The following is a 19,444-nucleotide window of genomic DNA, read 5'->3' as shown; positions in this document are numbered from 1 at the left end:
TGTATCCTATAGAAAATGTACTTATTCTATGTGCTAAGCTCTGCATGATATACTTTTTAAAAATTGGCTTTATATTTTAGAGTAGTTTTAGGTTCACAGCAAAACTGAACATGAAGTACAGAGATTTCACAGATAGCACCTATATCCCATAAAATTCTGCCCACACTATCAAAATACCGCACCAGAGTGGTACATTTGTTACAACTGATGAACCTACACTGACACAACATTTTCACCCAAGGTCCATAGTTTAAATTAGAGTTCACTCCTAGTGTAGTATTTTCGGAGTTTGGACAAATAGATAATGGGGTGTATCCCCCACGATAGTATCATACAATGTAGTTTCACAGACCTAAAAATCTGCTCTGCTTTGCCTACTTATCACTCCCTCCTCCCTGGCCCCTGGTAACCACTGCTCTTTTCAGTGTCTCCATAGTTTTACATTTCCCAGGATGTCATAGAATTGAAATGACACTGTATGTAGCCTCTTCAGATTGGCCTCATTGATTTTAGTAATATGCAGTTAAGGTTACCTCCATGTCTTTTCACAGACTGTATCTCATTTCTTTTTAGCACAGAATAATATCCCACTGTCTGGATATAAAACCACGGCTTATATATTCACCTACTGAAGGACATCTTGTTTTTTTTTCCAGGTTTTGGTAATTATAAATAAAGCTGCTATAAGCATACATGAGCAGGTTTTGTGTGGACATAAATTGTCAACTTATTTGAGAAAGTAACAAGGACCCCAACTTCCAGATCCTATGGTAAAAGTATCATTATTTTTGCCAGAAACTGCTCAATTGCCCTCCAAAGTGTTTGTACCATTTTTCATTCCCACCAGTGGTTAATGAAAATTCTCATTGTTCTACAACCTGGTCAGAATTTGTTGTCAGTGTTCCAGATTTTAGTCATTGTAATAGGCATGTACCAGTATCTCATTGTCTTAATTTGCATTTCCCTGATGACATACAATGTATCGAGTATCTTTTCATATGCTTATTTGCCATCTTCTTTGATGAGGTATCTGTCAAGGTTTTAGCCGATTTTTTAATTGGGTTGTTTGTTTTCTTATTGTCGAGTTTTAAGAGTTTCCTTGTATTTTTTTTTTTTTTTTGGATGACAGTCTTTTATCAGATGTGCCTTTTGCTAATAATTTCCCCCCAATATGTGGCTTGTCTTCTCATTCGCTTGACATTGTCTTCTTTTAGAGAAGTTTTTAATTTTAACAAAGTCTATCTTGTTATTTCTTTCATGGATCCTATCTTTGGTGTTATACCTAAAAAGTCATTGCCATACCCAAGATCATCTAGATTTTTTCCTACATTATATTCTTGGAGTTTTATAGTTTTGTATATTACATATAAGGCTAGGATTCATTTTCAGTTAATTTTAGTGATGGATTTAAGGTCTATGTCTAGATTTTTTTTTTTTTTTTTTTTGGCATATGTATGTCCAGTTGTTCCAGCACCATTTGCTGAAAAGACTTTGCTCCATTATGTTCCTTTGCTCCCTTGCCAAAGATCAGTTGATGATTTGTATGGGTCCATTTCGGGGCTCCCTATTCACTTCCATTGATCTATTCATCTGTTCTTCTGCCAATAACACTATCTCGATTACTATAGCTTTTTTAGTAAGTCTTAAAGTTGAGGACTTTCAGTTTTCCAGTTTTCCTCTTCTCTTTCAATATTATGTTGGCTATTGTGGGTTTTTTGGCTCTCCATATACACTTTGGAATCAGTTTGTTGATATCCAAAAAATAACCTTGAGATTTTTGATTAATTTTGCACTGAATCTAGACACAAAGTTGGGAAGACCTGATATCTTGACAATATTAAGACATCCTATCCATGAATAGAAAACAGCTCAATTTATTTAGTTCTTCTTTGATTTTATTCATCAGAGTTTTATAGTTTTTCCTCATATAGATTTTCTACATTTTTTAAAATTTATACCTAAGTATTTCATTTTGGGGGATGTAAACATAAATGATATTGAAGTTTCAATTTTAAATTCCACTTATTTGTTACTTGCATATAGGAAAACAATTGACTTTTCTGTATTAACCTTATATCCTGCAATCTTGTTATAATCACTTATTAGTTCCAGTAATTTTTTGCTGATTCTTTCACATTTTTTACATAATAGTGTCATTTGCAAACAACAGTTTCGTTTCTTCCCTTTTAATTTGTATACCTTTAATTTCCTTTCTTACTGCATTAACTAGACATTCCAGTGTAATATCGGAAAGGAGTGGTTAGAAGAGACATCCTCGCCCTGTACTTGATAACGGTGGAAAGCTGTGTGTTTCTCAAAAAGTATGATGTTAGCTGTAGGTTGTATGTAGATATTTCTTATCAAGTTAATGAAGTTCTCATCTAGTCCTAGTTTACCAAGAGCTTTTATCATGAATGGGTGTTGGATTTTGTCAAATGTTTTCCTGCATCTACTGATACGATTTTTTTTTTTAAACAAAAAAAACCTCTTTTATTGAAGTGGGAGACGGATACATACATTTTTGACGGGGTCTTTTTTGATGGGGTCTCAGGCTCAGGGAGGCCCGGGCTGGGGGCGGCGGAGCAGGCGGGCGGTGGCGAGGCTGGTGCCCTGGCACTGGGGCTGCGCGTACTTGAGGAACATGGCGGTGTGGATGGGCGCTGGGCCTAGGAGCACGGCGAGAGCCATGCATGGCTCGAGCGGGGGCAGCTCTGCAGGACTGTAAAGCGAGGGCTCGAAGCCGGAGCCCTCCCCGTCGAGCAAGCGGTGCGCGAGGCTCAGGACCACAGCTGCGCGCCGACCAGGCTCCCATCCTGTGGCCTCGGCCTCCAGCAGAGACAGCTCGCGAAAGTAGGTGGCAAATAGCATCACCTCGGGAAGGACGCACTCTTCTATTTTGCAGGCCACGAACAGGCAGGCCACGCCCAGCAGCTGCAGGTGGTGTAGGCGCACTCGACCAGCGCGCAGGTAGGAATCCAGTAGATGCACCGCCAGGTAGAGCAGGTCGCCCGCCAGGCGCAGGTACTTCTGCACCTGGATCAGCCAGTCCACCACTAGCGCGCGCATCTCTGGCGTCACGGTCGGGAGCAGGGCCCTCCGGGGCAACGCGAGGCACACCATGACTTCGGCGAAGATGTCCCCAGCATACTCGCGTTCTCCCTCCAGCCCCAGAGCGCTCAGAGCCTCTGCCAGCCCTGGCGGCTCACACAGCCCAGGGGGCCTCTCCTGGCTGCCCTCGGGGATGCTGTCGGGGTCTGGGGCGCTGGGAGAGTTGGGGGAAGGCGGTGGTGGGACTCAGCATTCTCCACGCTGGCGTCCGGGGACCAAGCCGTGATTTTTCTTTTCTTTTAGCCTATTAAAGTGATGGATTACATTAAATGATTTTTCATTGTTGAACCAGCACTGCCTACTTGGTATAAATCTCAATTATGTTGTATAATTCTTTTATACATTGTTGGATTCAATTTTTTCAATTTCAATTTCAATTCAATAATGTTTTTTGAAGATTTTTGCATCTATGATCATGAGATTGGTCTGTAACTTTCTGTTTTTGTAATATCTTTCTACGGTTTTGATAATAAGGTAATGTTGATTTTTTTTTTAATTTTTTTGTTATGTTAATCACCATACATTACATCATTAGTTCTTCATGTAGTGTTCCATGATTCATTGTTTGTGCATAACAGCCAGTGCTCCATGCAGAATGTGCCCTCTTTAATACCCATCACCAGGCTAACACATCCCCCCACCCTCCTCCCCTCTAGAACCCTCAGTTTGTTTTTCAGAGTCCATCGTCTCTCCTGGTTCGTCTCCCCCTCTGACTTACTCCCCTTCATTCTTCTCCTCCTATCTTCTTTTTCTTTTTTCTTAACATATGTTGCATTATTTGTTTCAGAAGTACAGATCTGTGATTCAAATGTCTTGCACAATTCACAGCGCTCACCATAGCACATGCCCTACCCAATGTCTATCACCCAGCCACCCCATCCCTCCCACCCCCCACCACTCCAGCAACACTCAGTTTATTTCCTGAGATTAAGAATTCCTCATATCAGTGAGCTCATAGGATATATGTCTTTCTCTGATTAACTTATTTCACTCAGAATAACACCCTCCAGTTCCATCCAAGTCATTGCAAATGGCAAGATCTCATTCCTTTTGATGGCTGCATAATATTCCATTGTGTATATATACCACCTCTTCTTTATCCATTCATCTGTGGATGGACATCTTGGCTCTTTCCACAGTTTGGCTATTGTGGACATTGCTGCTATAAATATTGGGGTGCACGTACCCCTTCGGATCCCTACATTTGTATCTTTGGGGTAAATACCCAGTAGTGTAATTGGATCATAGGGTAGCTCTATTTTCAACTGTTTGAGGAACCTCCATACTCTTTTCCAGAGTGGCTGTACCAGCTTGAATTCCCACCAACAATGTAGGAGGGTTCCCCTTTCTCCACATCCCCGCCAACATCTGTCCTTTCCTGACTTGTTAATTTTAGCAATTCTGACTGGTGTGAGGTGGTATCTCATTGAGGTTTTGATTTGGATTTCCCTGATGCCGAGTGATGTGGAGCACTTTTTCATGTGTCTATTGGCCATTTGGATGTCTTCTTTGGAAAAATGTCTGTTCATATCTTCTGCCCATTTCTTCATTGGATTATTTGTTCTCTGGGTGTTGAGTTTGATAAGTTCTTTATAGATTTTGGATACTAGCCCTTTATCTGATATGTCATTTGCAAATATTTTCTCCCATTCTGTCGGTTGTCCTTTGGTTTTGTGGACTGTTTGTTTTGCTGTGCAAAAGCTTTTTATCTTGATGAAACCCAAATAGTTCATTTTTACCCTGGCTTCCCTTCCTTTGGCGATGTTTCTAGGAAGAAGTTGCTGTGGCTGAGGTCAAAGAGGTTGCTGTCTGTGTTCTTCTGTAGGACTTTGATGGACTCCTGTCTCACGTTTAGGTCTTTCAACCATTTGGAGTCTATTTTGGTGTGTGGTGTAAGGAAATGGTCCAGTTTCATTCTTCTGCATGTGGCTGTCCAATTTTCCCAACACCATTTGTGGAAGAGACTGTCTTTTTTCCATTGGACATTCTGTCCTGCTTTGTCAAAGATGAGTTGACCATAGAGCTGAGGGTCCATTTCTGGGCTCTCGATTCTGTTCCATTGATCTATGTGTCCGTTTTTGTGTCAGTACCATAGTGTCTTGATGACAGCTTTGTAATAGAGCTGGAAGTCCGGAATTGTGATGCCGCCAGCTTTGCTTTTCTTTTTCAATATTCCTCTGGCTATTCGGGGTCTCTTCTGGTCCCATACAAATTTTAGGATGATTTGTTCCATTTCTTTGAAAAAAGTGGATGGTATTTTGATGGGGATTACACTGAATGTGTAGATTGCGCTAGGGAGCATTGACATCTTCACAATGTTTATTCTTCCAAAACATGGGCATGGAACGTTTTTCCATTTCTTTGTGTCTTCTTCAATTTCTTTCATGAGTATTTTATACTTTTCTGAGTACAGATCATTTGCCTCTTTGGTTAAATTTATTCCTAGGTATCTAATGGTTTTGGGTGCAATTGTAAATGGGATCGACTCCTTGATTTATCTCTCCTCTGTCTTGTTGTTGGTGTATAGGAATGCCACTGATTTCTGTGCATTGATTTTATATCCTGCTGCTTTATTGAATTCCTGTCTGAGTTCTAGCACTTTTGGGGTGGAGTCTTTTGGGTTTTCCACATACAGTATCATATCATCTGCAAAGAGTGAGAGTTTGACTTCCTCTTTGCCGATTTGGATGCCTTTGGTTTCTTTTTGTTGTCTGATTGCTGTGGCTAGGACTTCTAATACTATGTTGAATAGCAGTGGTGAGAGTGGACATCCCTGCCGTGTTCTTGACCTTAGGGGAAAAGCTCTCAGCTTTTCCCCATTGAGAATGATATTCGCTGTAGGTTTTTCATAGATGGCTTTTATGATATTGAGGTATGTACCCTCTATCCCTATACTCTGAAGAGTTTTGATCAAGAAAGGATGCTGTACTTTGTCCAATGCTTTCTCTGCATCTATTGAGAGGATCATATGATTCTTGTTCTTTCTTTTGTTAATGTATTGTATCACGTTGATTGATTTGCGGATGGTGAACCAGCCTTGCAGCCCAGGGATAAATCCCACTTGGTCGTGGTGAATAATCCTTTTAATGTACTGTTGGATCCTATTGGCTAGTAGTTTGGTGAGAATTTTTGCATCCATGTTCATCAAGGATATGGGTCTGTAATTCTCCTTTTTGATGGGGTCTTTGTCTGGTTTTGGGATCAAGGTAATGCTGGCCTCATAAAATGAGTTTGGAAGTTTTCCTTCCATTTCTATTTTTTGGAACAGTTTCAGAAGAATAGGTATGAATTCTTCTTGAAATGTTTGGTAGAATTCCCCTGGGAAGCCATCTGGCCCTGGGCTTTTGTTTCTTGGGAGATTTCTGATGACTGCTTCAATTTCCTTAGTGGTTATAGGTCTGTTCAGGTTTTCTATTTCTTCCTGGTTCAATTTTGGGAGTTGATACATCCCTAGGAATGTACCCATTTCTTCCAGGTTATCTAATTTCCTTGCATAGAGTTGCTCATAATATGTTCTCAGAATTGTTTGTATTTCTTTGGTGTCAGTTGTGATCTCTCCTCTTTCATTCATGATTTTGTGGATTTGGGTCATTTCTCTTTTCCTTTTGGTAAGTCTGGCCCGGGGTTTATCAATCTTGTTAATTCTTTCAAAGAACGAGCTCCTAGCTTCGTTGATCTGTTCTACTGTTCTTTTGGTTTCTAGTTCATTGATTTCTGCTCTGATCTTTATTATTTCTCTTCTCCTGCTGGGTTTAGGCTTTATTTGCTGTTCTTTCTCCAGCTCTTTAGGTGTAGGGTTAAGTTGTGTATTTGAGACCTTTCTTGTTTTTGAGAAAGCTGTGTATTGCTATATACTTTCCTCTCAGGACTGCCTTTGCTGTAGCCCAAAGATTTTGAACCGTTGTGTTTTCCTTTTCATTGGTTTCCATGAATTTTTTTTAATTCTTCTTCAATTTCCTGGTGGACCAATTCATTCTTTAGTAGGATGCTCTTTAGCCTCCATGTATTTGAGTTCCTTCCGACTTTCCTCCTGTGATTGAGTTCTAGTTTCAAAGCATTGTGGTCTGAAAATATGCAGGGAACAGTCCCAAACTTTTGGTACCGGTTGAGACCTGATTTGTGACCTAGGATGTGATCAATTCTGGAGAATGTTCCATGGGCACTAGAGAAGAGTGTGTATTCCGTTGCTTTCGATGGAATGTTCTGAATATGTCTGTGAAGTCCATTTGGTGGACTTTGTCATTTAAGTCTTTATTTCCTTGTTGATCTTTTGCTTAGATGATCTGTCCATTTCAGTCAGGGGGGTGTTAAAGTCCCCCAGTATTATTGTATTGTTGTCAATGTGTTTCTTTGCTTTTGTTATTAATTGCCTTATATAATTCATGCTCCCATGGTAGGGGCATAGATATTTACAATTGTTAGATCTTCTTGTTGGATAGACCCCTTAAGTAGGATATAGTGTCCCTCCTCATTTCTTATTACAGTCTTTGGTTTAAAATCTAATTTTTCTGATATAAGGATTGCCACCCCAGCTTTCTTTTGGTGTCCATTAGCATGGTAAATGGTTTTCCACTCCCTCACTTATAATCTGGGGGTGTCTTTGGGTCTAAAATGAGTCTCTTGCAGACAGCATATCAATGGGTCTTGTTTTTTAATCCAGTCTGATAGCCTGTGTCTTTTGATTGGGGCATTTAGCCCATTTACATTCAGGGTGACTATTGAAAGATACGAATTTAGTGCTGTTGTATTGCCTGTAAGGTGACTGTTACTGTATATTGTCTGTGTTCCTTTCTGATTTATGCTGCTTTTAGGCTCTCTCTTTGCTTAAAGGACCCCTTTCAATATTTCTTGGAGGGCTGGTTTTGTGTTTGCAAATTCCTTTAGTTTCTGTTTGTCCTGGAAGCTTTTTATCTCTCCATCTATTTTCAGTGACAGCCTAGCTGGATATAGTATTCTTGGCTGCATATTTTTCTCGTTCAGTGCTCTGAAGATCTCATGCCAGTCCTTTCTGGCCTGCCAGGTCTCTGTGGATAGGTCTGTTGCCAGTCTAATGTTTCTACCATTATAGGTTACATATCTCTTCTCCCGAGCTGCTTTCAGGATTTTCTCTTTGTCTCTGAGACTCATAATTTTTACTATTAGATGTCAGGGTGTTGACCTATTTTTATTGATTTTGAGAGGTGTTCTTTGTGCCTCTTGGATTTTGATGCCTGTTTCCTTCCCCACATTAGGGCAGTTGTCTGTTATAATTTGCTCCAGTATACCTTCTGCCCCTCTCTCTCTTTCTTCCTCTGGGATCCCAATTATTCTAAGGTTGTTTTGTCTTATGGTATCACTTATCTCTTGAATTCTGCCCTCATGATCCAGTAGTTGTTTATCTCTCTTTTTCTCACCTTCTTTCTTTTCCATCATTTGGTCTTCTATATCACTGATTCTCTTCTGCCTCATTTATCCTAGCAGTTAGTGCCCCCATTTTTGATTGCAGCTCATTAGTAGCCTTTTTGATTTTGACTTGGTTAGATTTTAGTTCTTTTATTTCTCCAGAAAGGGTTTCTCTAATAACTTCCATGCTTTTTTCAAGCCCAGCTAGTATCTTTAAAATCATGATTCTGAACTCTACGTCTGACATCATACTAATGTCCATATTGAGTAGGTCCCTGGCAGATGGTACTACTTCTTGTTCTTTTTGTTGAGGTGATTTTTTTCCATCTTTTCATTTTGTCTGGAGGCGAATACATGAATGAGAGAACAAAATGCTAACAGGGTAATAACGTCCCCAGAAAATATACTCTAAACAAATCAGAAAAGACCTGAAACCAGGGGAAAAGAAAGGTAAAGAAAGAAAAAAGAGAGGGAAAAAAAAGATAAAAACAAACACAAACAGAACAAAACAAAACAAAAAAAACAGAATATGATCAAATATAATCAGGCTGGTGCATAGATCTGTGCCACACACTAGATTTTGGGTGTATTTTGGTCTTTTAGAAGAAAGTGCCTCCCAAAATTTTAAAGAAAGAAAGACTTATATATGTACAAAATAAGGGTTGATACGATGAAGGGCTTGAATATGACTGTAAAGATGAAAATTATAAAAAATTTTATAAAAAGGATTGTTAAGTTGTTTGAAAAAAGAAAGAAGAGGATTTAAAAAAAAAAGAAAATAAAAAGGGGGGAGAGAATGTGATCACGCAGGAGACTAGAACAAAGCCATACACTAGAAATTTAGGGTATATTTTGATCTGTTAGAAGAAACTGTTTCTCAAAATTTTAAAGAGAGAACAACTTATATATATATATATGCCAAAAATAAGGGTAACTACTATGAAGGGATAGAATATGACTGTTCCAGAAAGTGGTCGCTTTTCTGTTCAGAGAGTTGTTGCTATTCTTTTCTTTGATCTCCTGTTGAGTTCGTAGGTGTTCAGAACGGTTTGATCCCTATTCAGCTGAATTCCTGAGACCAGACGAAATCCAGGTCTCCTACTCCTCCGCCATCTTGCTCCGCCCCCCCCCTTCTGGACTCCCTGTTCTTAATCCACTAGGCACCATCTGATCTTTGGGGTCAGGTAGGCAACGCTTTAGGATGGCTGCCACTGTCCCCTCTCTTCAGAAGTTGTGTATTTCACGGGCACAGAATAGCTCCCCTCTTCCTAGGAAGTAATTTCCAGGGGCTTGTCCATCTTTCTGAAGTAATGCCCTTTGTAATTTATTTGAAACAAGGCCATTATCACATCATAAATATCTTATCCATCCTTAACGTCCCCGCTGAAGTGATCTCTCTCCCAGGAAGGAAGTTACTTCCTTGATATTTCTCTTTTTATATCCTCAGCTTGTTTGTTTATTCTTCTCCCTCACTCGTGTGGAAGCTACCAAGCAGGATGCATTCAGGTCATCTTTGCATTCCCAATATCCAGCATGTAGTAGGTACTCCATAGAGTGGACACAGGAATAAAGGATAGATTCATTTTCCCAGTAAGAATTATTCTTCCTTTTTGCTCCTATTGTACTCTGTTTCTGTTAGAAGCAAAACCTAAGAGGTAAGCATACCTGCTCTAGATTCAGACTCTAGCCTTTAGCCTTCAAATCCTGGCTCCAACTCTTAGGAGCAGCGTGACAGACCATGGCAAATGGCTAACTTCTTTGTGCCTCATTTTATTTATCTGTAAAGTAGAATTGGGATTACTTTATAAGACTTTTTTAGATTAAATGAGAATACTTAAAAGAAGCTTAGAATATCATGTTTTTTTGTCATTATTTGTATGTATGTTAGTATGTTTTTTTAAAATAGCTTCTTTAAAAGAGCCTCATTCAGCTTTGAATCTTCGTTTTCTACTAATAGTAAGGTCTCAGTAATAGTTACTAAACATAATAGGCACAGTAATTTGGAAGTTTCATCTCGTCAAGGCACTAATAACTTAAATTTATTAACCTTGTTAACTGCTTTAGACTGCAAACCTCATGAGGGTTGGGATTGCATCTTTTCATTTTTTATTTTTCTGTTGTATACCCAGTGGCTGACCTATGCTTGGCATAGAGTGGTCATGTACTAAGTACTTGGCTGATCGGCATGAACCATGCACTATGCTCAAGACCTTCAGGTATGAAAGACCCAGTCCTTGTCTCCATGGCACTTAAAATAGTTCTTATCTGAGCTAGTTGAGAAAATTCAGGAGGAAGTGGAGAGAATAGAAACTGAGAGTATGAAGTCTGATGGGAGGGAGGGTCTAACGGGGCTTGGGATATACCTCAGAAGCTCCCCGAAAAGATGCTGTCTAGTAAATCACTGGGCTTCGTGTCTTCTCCCTCACTGCAAATGTGTTTACTCCTGCCAGAGCCCCAGTGCCAAACCCGGGCAGTCTGACACCAGTTGTGTTTTCATTCACAACATGGGCTCAAGGTCCTTTTTAAAGCAAATATATTTGAATATGAGCCAATGTCCTTGGCATTATTTATAACAATTAGGATAATTATTTTCATTTACCCTCTGGAAATCTAATGCGAAACTGCCTCAGCAAATGCTCCAGAGAGCATGGGAAGAGTTGGAAGCCCTCATCCTTCACTGAAACACTTAAAACCTCACATTATGCACTTATATCACCCTGATAGTCTGAGGGGCACTTACACTTTCGCTGAGATGGTAATGAAGTATCAGAATAAATACTGAAAATACTGGTGTGAATATGATGCTGTGTTGGCAGAGAACTCCGTGGACTTTGTCCTATGTTATCCTGTCTTGACAATGTCCCTGGAAAGTAGACAGTATGGTTTCCAAGTGACAGACAAAGCTGCCCTGAAGAGATTAGCTCAAGTGGCCGAGTTTTGTCTCAGCAAAGCCAGGGTTCTTAATGGCTCTCTTGGTGTCTTTGACTCTTCCTAGCAGAGTGAGAAGCTCCCATATTTGCTTCCATTTGGCCCCATTGCCTGCTGAAGAGCAGCAGGAAACACTTTCTCTTACCTGACAAAATTCCGACTTTCCTTTCTACTTGCTGTTCTTCAGGACAAGCCCCCTGAAGTATGCTTTCCATGCACACTTAAATATTTTATGTTAATAGTGATTGAAGTCAGATTTCAAGTAATACTTCCTGTGGTTTATTGGCCCAGTTAATTTAACATTAAGAAAGAAATGAGAATGAATATAAAGCATTGCACATTTCCATATGCAAATGGGTGCCTGGAGGAAGCTGTTAGATGTGGGACCATCAATAAATTCCAAAAATTTAGTAGACTTGCACATGACTCTGACATTAGTTCCTGCAGGTTCTGCAGTTTTAGAACTCCTCCTTCATCTGTTGTCTTCCTTGATGGGACCTGAAGTTTTTTGTTACTCCGAAGCTCACTGGCTCAAAGAATGCATTGTCGGTGCTGTACGTGAGCAATGGGATGCTGTCTCCAGGAAGATTTGTCATTATGTGGCTCTGACAGGTGCTCATGGCACGCCTTCATTTCCTGCCTGGCCTCAGCTATCCATAACAGCCTCGGTAGTAATCCTGCCAGGAAAGGGAAAGGTCATGGCTCAGGGGAGTAATTTTTGTGCACAATTCTGATCAACCCTGGGATCCCTCAGAGGTGATTCAGGGACCACTGGTGGGCCCAAGAGGGAGCCCAGCCAGCAGCACTGTAGAATTTTGCTTTTCATCTCTTATATATTTGTTATCTTAAAAAGGGGGCGGGGTTCTTCTGGGTTAAAAGTCACCAAGCACTGATGAAGAAATGGCTAGTTATAACAGCCGTCACGTACTGTTTGCTGTATAGTCTGGGCACTGAGCTCAGTTCTGGATCTCTGTTCTCTCACTTGATCCTCTAACCCTCTGAGTATTTCCATTTTCAAGATGAGAATGCCGAGGCTCAGCGAGGTGAAGTCACTTATCTAGGTCACATGGCTACTAAGTGGCAGACTCGGGGCTCCTTTCCCTTATTTCTTTCCACAAATCTGCTTGGGGTGCTGCACGGTCCCACACATGGCATGAAGCCTTGAGGATACGGCAGTATTCAAGGAAGGTATGACACCATCTTCATGGGGCTTATTGTCCAGTGGGAATTGAACCCAGGTCTGTGGGACAGTGGCACCTGAGCTCTGAACTCAAACCATATTATTTCTAAACACTAAACCCTGAAAACTCATCTTTGAGGTAGTCTCTGGGGAAGACATGAAAGATTGAAAGGAACAGATGCATCCCAAATGGGATGACCAGCTTCTGACTGTAGTCACTTCCTGGGGGTTGTGTGAGCAGGGAAGATCCCATGGAATGAAGGATTCTGTGTTCCTAGAGTCTAGGACAACTCCCCTCTTTGGCAGTGGAAGGAAAATGCATGGACATCTGATTCAGAACAGTTCTTTTCCAATGTTAAGCTATGACTTTATAGTGTAAAGATCCCACTAGACTGTCAGTTAAGGAGAACTTGTTTCATGTCTTGAGGCCCCCTTATCTTGGGAAAGTATTTTTACTTCTTTAGCTCAATTCCTTATCTGTAAAATATCGTGTGTAGATGGTATCCTTGGTACCTTCTAACTCAAATGCTCCAATTCTGAGTTTGTGAGTGAAGTATGTATATGCCCTGGGATTGGAGAGCATATACCCATTGGTCTGCTTCAGGATGGAATGTCCCCTGCAACAGTGGCTTTAAAGTTTTGTTTTACTATTATCAGTAATAAACACATTTTACATTGTGACAGTACATAAGCATACACACATATACATACATATCAGAAAAAAGTTTTCATAAAATACCATTATGTGATAATATACTCTTAATCTATTATATTCTGTTCTAGTCTTACTTGTTTTTGTAGAATTGTTGACCCTGATCTAATAAATTCATTTCATAATTGACTTCATAACCCACTAGCTGTGTCTGGTTCCGTAAAATCAAGCCGCCAAGGAGAGTTTCTCAAGGTCAAACCACATTTGCCTTCTGCTTGCTTTGGAAGATTAAAAAATACACGTATTTATTCCTTGGACCACTGAGCAAATACCCCATTGCCCTCTGGGTTGGTTGTTCCTCCCTCTTTGACTAAGCAGGCAATGTCTCCCAATTTCCTGCTCTGCCTCCATGATTCATTAGACCCTCTGCTGTCCTTTAAGTGAGTCGAAAGTGCCCCCTTAGGATAGAAGCACATGCCGTTGTTATATGAGGAAGTGATAGGCCAATTCAGCCTGGAATAAAACTGCTTCACTCAGTCATCAAAGAGCTCTTTAAAATTCTCTAATGCGTGGAGCTTAACTGGAGAGAAAAAAAGAATCACCCATATTTTGTCAGGATACAACCCCACAGCCAAGCACTTGCAACTTGTGAAGTGGCTTAATTACTAACAGGTTGGTCTCCCTTTTGCTTGCTGGAGAAATTATTATGCTAACTTAATGGATTTGTAAACTGAGGCTGAAAGCCCTAAAAACTAAGGGATCTTAGACAGTGACTAGATTGCCCAATGGGGTAGAGCGATTTGTTTAAAGCTCACTGGTTGCTCTCTCCGTGATGTGTTTTCTCAACTTCCTTGTGAAGCTAACAAAGTCAGGGGAGAAGGAAGTTGTCATTTAGCCAAACCTTGTGGAATATTTCATTTCTGGTGGTCTCGCCTATTTCTGTTCATCATGGAAGCCATTTTATTTTCACCCCAATTCTTAGCGACCTAGGAAACACCTTTTACTTTACTGAGACGTTTAGCTCTGTTGGGTCTTCTCCTCTAGCCAGGGCACTTTACTTCTGGTAATTGTTTTCATTTTACCCCTGGCATGGCTCCAAGATGACTATCCCATTGGTTTCCGTCTCAGCTAAAATGTCACCTCAAAACAGCCTTTACTGACCAGCTTGTTGGACTAGCTTCCTGTCTCTCTGCCATCTTCCCCTCTCTCTTTTATTTTGCCACACATTTTTACCATCTGAAATTTTTTTATTTGTATAAATGTTCATTATCTGACACCTTCTAGTAGCCTATGAGTTCCACTGGGAGTAAGGACTATGTTCCCCATTATATCTTAGAACCAAGATGGACTCCTATTACGTGTTTACTATCCACCCCCGAATTCCAAACTGAAAATAATCTTTCCTTTCCTTAGTTGTGAAAGAACTTGCTCTGACACTGCTTTTCGCCTTGCATGGTCATTTCCTACGTAAATATTCACATCTTCTGCTAGATTATAAGTTCCTAAAGGGAAAGGCCAATATTTTATTTAGGAAACTGACATTTCTTACTTGCCTCTGTGGCCAGTGGAAACTGCTAACACTGTGTTAATTAATCTTTACCACAACACTATGAAATCGTCATTACGACCCCATTTTGCAGGTGAGGATCCCAGGCTTAACAACTTAAGAGGTAGGTCCGTCCAATTCACTTGGCCAGTAAATGGCAGAGTTGGGCTTCAGACAAAAGAGCATTTGGTTCTCCTTTATTTTCTCTTATATCCCTTTGGGCCCTGCATGGAGAATCAACTTAAGTGTTTCAAAAATTAATGAACATTTCAAAGGAGCTTCAATCTCAATTCTCTAGAGTGATACTGATGACTTCCTGCAAGGGATCTTAGGTTTACTTCTATTTTTTCTACCTGTTCTTCAGGTAATGTGGTGCTGGTAGAAGCATCTGCTTCCCAGAGAAGCCTGAATGGCAACTTCCTTGAAACACATGACAGTTTTTCAGTCAACATTGATATTTAGTAGGTACCTATAGGTTCTAGACACAAGTAATAAGAGGGGCAACACAGTAGGGAAGTGAGAGGGGGAAAAAATGGGTGAGAGTCTTAAGTTAGAACAGGAAGACAAATGTTAGAGAAGTAGGTCTTGGAAACATTTAATCTTCCCTGAGAAATGCATTTTCCTTCTTCTTTAGGTTAAAGAGGGTAATGTATCATATTTCCCTTTCCTTCCTTGTCAAGAATTTGCAAATCGTGTTCCCTCCTTTCCCTTTTGTTTTATAGCATATTTGCATTCATTCTATTTTTGTAAATTGACTCTCACGTTCTCTTTATCAATCTTTCTGTGGGTCTTCTTAAATAGGAGTTTCTTTTCCTTCTTGGAAAAATAGACATCTTTGAGAAAACTTGAAAAATACAAAAAAGTAAAAATACAACTGTAATTTCATCATTCGGAGAATATAATACTGTTAATTCCTTTCCAGTCTGACTACTTTTTTCTTTCTGTATATCATGTTTTGTCATAATATAAATATATAATTCTGTTTTCTTTTTCCTCTTGGAATTTATTAAGCATTCAGGTTGTTTCCAGTGTTACCCAATTATAAATAATGCTTTACATGATATCTGTTTATGTTCATCTTTGTCTGCATCTCTGATTTATTTCCTCTGAATAGATACTTGAAAGAAGAATAATTTGATCAGGGCTTTCCACAATGGCTAAACCAATTTAGTTTCTCACCAGGGCTGAATGAGAATGCCTGTCTTGCCACCCTTTTCAGCATTGGATATTTTCTCCTACGTTTGTTGCTGATTTGAGGATTAAAAAAATTAGTAGTCCATTTTTTTAATAAATTTTATTATGTTATATTAATCACCATACATTACATGATTAGTTTTTGATGTAGTGTTCCATGATTCATTCTTTGTGTATAATACCCAATGCTCCATTCAATACGTGCCCTCTTTAATACCCATCACCAGGCTAACCCATCCCCTCACCCCCCTCCCCTCTAAAACCCTCAGTTTATTTCTGAGAGTCCATAGTCTCTCTCTCTCTCTCTCTCTTTCTCTTTTTTAACATATAATATATTTATTTCGGAGTTACAGGTCTCTGATTCATCAGTCTTACACAATTCACAGCGCTCACCATAGCACATACCCTCCCAATGTCTATCACCCAGCCACCCCATCCCTCCCACCCCCTACCACTCCAGCAACCCTCACTTTGTTTCCTGAGATTAAGAATTCCTCATATCACTGAGATCATATGTTACATGTCTTTCTCTAATTGACTTGTTCCGATTAGCATAATACCCTCCAGTTCCATCCATGTTGTTGCAAATGGCAAGATTTCATTTTTTATGGCTGCATAATATTCCATTGTGTGTGTGTGTGTGTGTACCACATCTTCTTTATCCATTCTTCTGTCGATGGACATCTTGGCTTTTTCCATAGTTTGGCTATTGTGGACATTGCTGCTATAAACATTGGGGTGCATGTACCCCTTTGTATCCCTACATTTGTATCTTTGGGGTAAATACCCAGTACTGCAAATGCTGGGTCATAAGGTAGCTCTATTTTCATCCTTTTGAAGAACTCCATACTGTTTTCCAGAGTGGCTGCAACAGCTTGCATTCCCACCAAGAGTGTAGGAGGGTTCCCCTTTCTCCGCATCCTCGCCAACATCTGTGGGTCTCTGACTTGTTAATTTTAGCAATTCTGACTGGAGTGAGGTGGTATCTCATTGAGATTTTGATTTGGATTTTCCTGATACTGAGTGATGTTGACCACTTTTTCCTGTGTCTGTTGGCCATTTGGATGTCTTCTTTGGAAAAATGCCTGTTCGTGTCTTCTGCCCATTTCTTGATTGGATCATTTGTTCTTTGGGTGTTGAGTTTGATGAGTTCTTTATAGATTTTGGATACTAGCCCTTTATCTGATATGTCATTTGCAAATATCTTCTCCCATTCTGTCTGTTGTCTTTTGGTTTGGTTGACTGTGTCCTTTGCTGTGCAAAGCTTTTTATCTTGATGAAGTCCCAAGAATTCATTTTTGCCGTTGCTTCCCTTGCCTTTGGCGATATTTCTAGGAAGAAGTTGCTGTGGCTGAGGTTGGATAGGTTGCTGCCTGTGTTCTCCTCTAGGATTTTGATGGACACCTATCTCACATTTAGGTCGTTCAGCCATTTTGAGTCTATTTTTGTGTGTGGTGTAAGGAAATGGTCCAGTTTCATTCTTCTGCATGTGGCTGTCCAGTTTTCCCAACACCAGTTGGTGAAGAGACTTTCTTTTTTCCATTCGACATTCTTTCCTGCTTTGTGGAATATTAGTTGACCATAGAGTTGAGGGTCCATTTCTGGGCTCTCTATTCTGTTCCATTGATATATGTATCTGTTTTTGTGCCAGTACCATACTGTCTGGATGATGACAGCTTTGTAATAGAGCTTGAAGTCCAGAATTGCGATGCCACCAGCTTTGCTTTTCTTTTTCAACATTCCTCTGGCTATTCGGGTCTTTTCTGGTACCATACAAATTTTAGCATTATTTGTTCCATTTCCTTGAAAAAAGTTGATGGTATTTTGATAGGGATTGCATTGAATGTGTAGATTGCTCTAGGGAGCATTGACTTCTTCATAATATTTGTTCTTCCTATCCATGAGCATGGATCGTTTTTCCATTTCTTTGTGTCTTCCTCAGTTTCTTTCATGAGTATTTTATAGTTTTCTGAGTACAAATTCTTTGCCTCTTTGGTTCGATTTATTCCTAGGTATCTTATGGTTTGGGGTGCAATTGTAAATGGGATTGACTCCTTAATTTCTCTCTCTTCTGTCTTGTTGGTGTATTGAAATGCAACTGATTTCTGTGCATTGATTTATATCCTGCTACTTTACTGAATTCCTGTATGAGCTCTAGCAGTTTTGGGGTGGAGTCTTTTGGGTTTTCCACATAAAGTATCGTATCATCTGCAAAGAGTGAGAGTTTGACTTCCTCTTTGCCGATTTGGATGCCTTTGGTTTCTTTTTGTCTGATTGCTGTGGCTAGGACTTCTAGTAGTATGTTGAATAGCAGTGGTGATAGTGGACATCCCTGCCACATTCCTGACCTTAGGGGGAAAGTTCTCAGCTTTTCCCCATTGAGAATGATATTCACTGTGGGTTTTTCATAGATGGCTTTTATGATATTGAGGTATGTACCCTCTATCCCTATACTCTGAAGAGTTTTGATCAAGAAAGGATGCTGTACTTTGTCCAATGCTTTTTCTGCATCTATTGAGAGGATCATATGATTCTTGTTCTTTCTTTTGTTAATGTATTGTATCACGTTGATTGATTTGCGGATGTTGAACCAGCCTTGCAGCCCAGGGATAAATCCCACTTGGTCGTGGTGAATAATCCTTTTAATGTACTGTTGGATCCTATTGGCTAGTATTTTGGTGAGAATTTTTGCATCCATGTTCATCAAGGATATCGGTCTGTAATTCTCCTTTTTGATGGGGTCTTTGTCTGGTTTTGGGATCAAGGTAATGCTGGCCTCATAAAATGAGTTTGGAAGTTTTCCTTCCATTTCTATTTTTCGGAACAGTTTCAGAAGAGTAGGTATGAATTCTTCTTGAAATGTTTGGTAGAATTCCCCTGGGCTTTTGTTTGTTGGGAGATTTCTGATGACTGCTTCAATTTCCTTAGTGGTTATAGGTCTGTTCAGGTTTTTTATTTCTTCCTGGTTCAGTTTTGGTAGTTGATGCATCTCTAGGAATGCATCCATTTCTTCTAGGCTATCTAATTTGATGGCATAGAGTCACACATAATATGTTCTTATAATTGTTCATATTTCTTTGGTATTGGTTGTGATCTTTCCTCTTTCATTCATGATTTTATTTATTTGGGTCATTTTTCTTTTTGATAAGTCTGGCCAGGGCTTTATCAATCTTATTAATTCTTTCAAAGAACCAGCTCCTAGTTTCGTTGACCTGTTCCACTGTTCTTTTGGTTTCTAGTTCATTGATTTCTGCTCTGATCTTTATTATTTCTCTTCTCCTCCTGGGTTTAGGCTTTATTTGCTGTTTTTTTTTTCCTCTAGCTCCTTTAGGTGTAGTGTGAGGTTGTGTATTTGAGACCTTTCTTGTTTCTTGAGAAAGGCTTATATTGCTGTATACTTTCCTCTTAGGACTGTCTTTATTGCATCCCAAAGATTTTGAACAGTTTTGTTTTC

At 39.8% G+C, this 19,444-nt stretch overlaps 1 protein-coding gene and 1 pseudogene across 4 annotated transcripts in view; one reads left to right on the top strand and one right to left on the bottom strand.

The window, feature by feature from the left end:
• The window catches only part of NELL1 (neural EGFL like 1), an 857,163-nt gene that overhangs the window by 601,823 nt on the left and 235,896 nt on the right, over window positions 1-19,444 (top strand). The gene's annotated exons all lie outside the window — the stretch shown is intronic.
• Window positions 2,554-19,444, bottom strand: part of LOC112829168 (cyclin-P pseudogene) — a 41,555-nt pseudogene continuing 24,664 nt past the window's right edge.

The sequence above is a fragment of the Callorhinus ursinus genome, unplaced genomic scaffold, assembly GCF_003265705.2.
Source record: "Callorhinus ursinus isolate GAN/ISIS: 27379988/994484 unplaced genomic scaffold, GSC_fseal_2.0 scaffold21, whole genome shotgun sequence".
Lineage (NCBI taxonomy): Eukaryota > Metazoa > Chordata > Mammalia > Carnivora > Otariidae > Callorhinus > Callorhinus ursinus.
The sequence above is the reverse complement of the archived record's forward strand: the minus strand, read 5'-3'. Positions and strand labels throughout refer to the sequence as shown.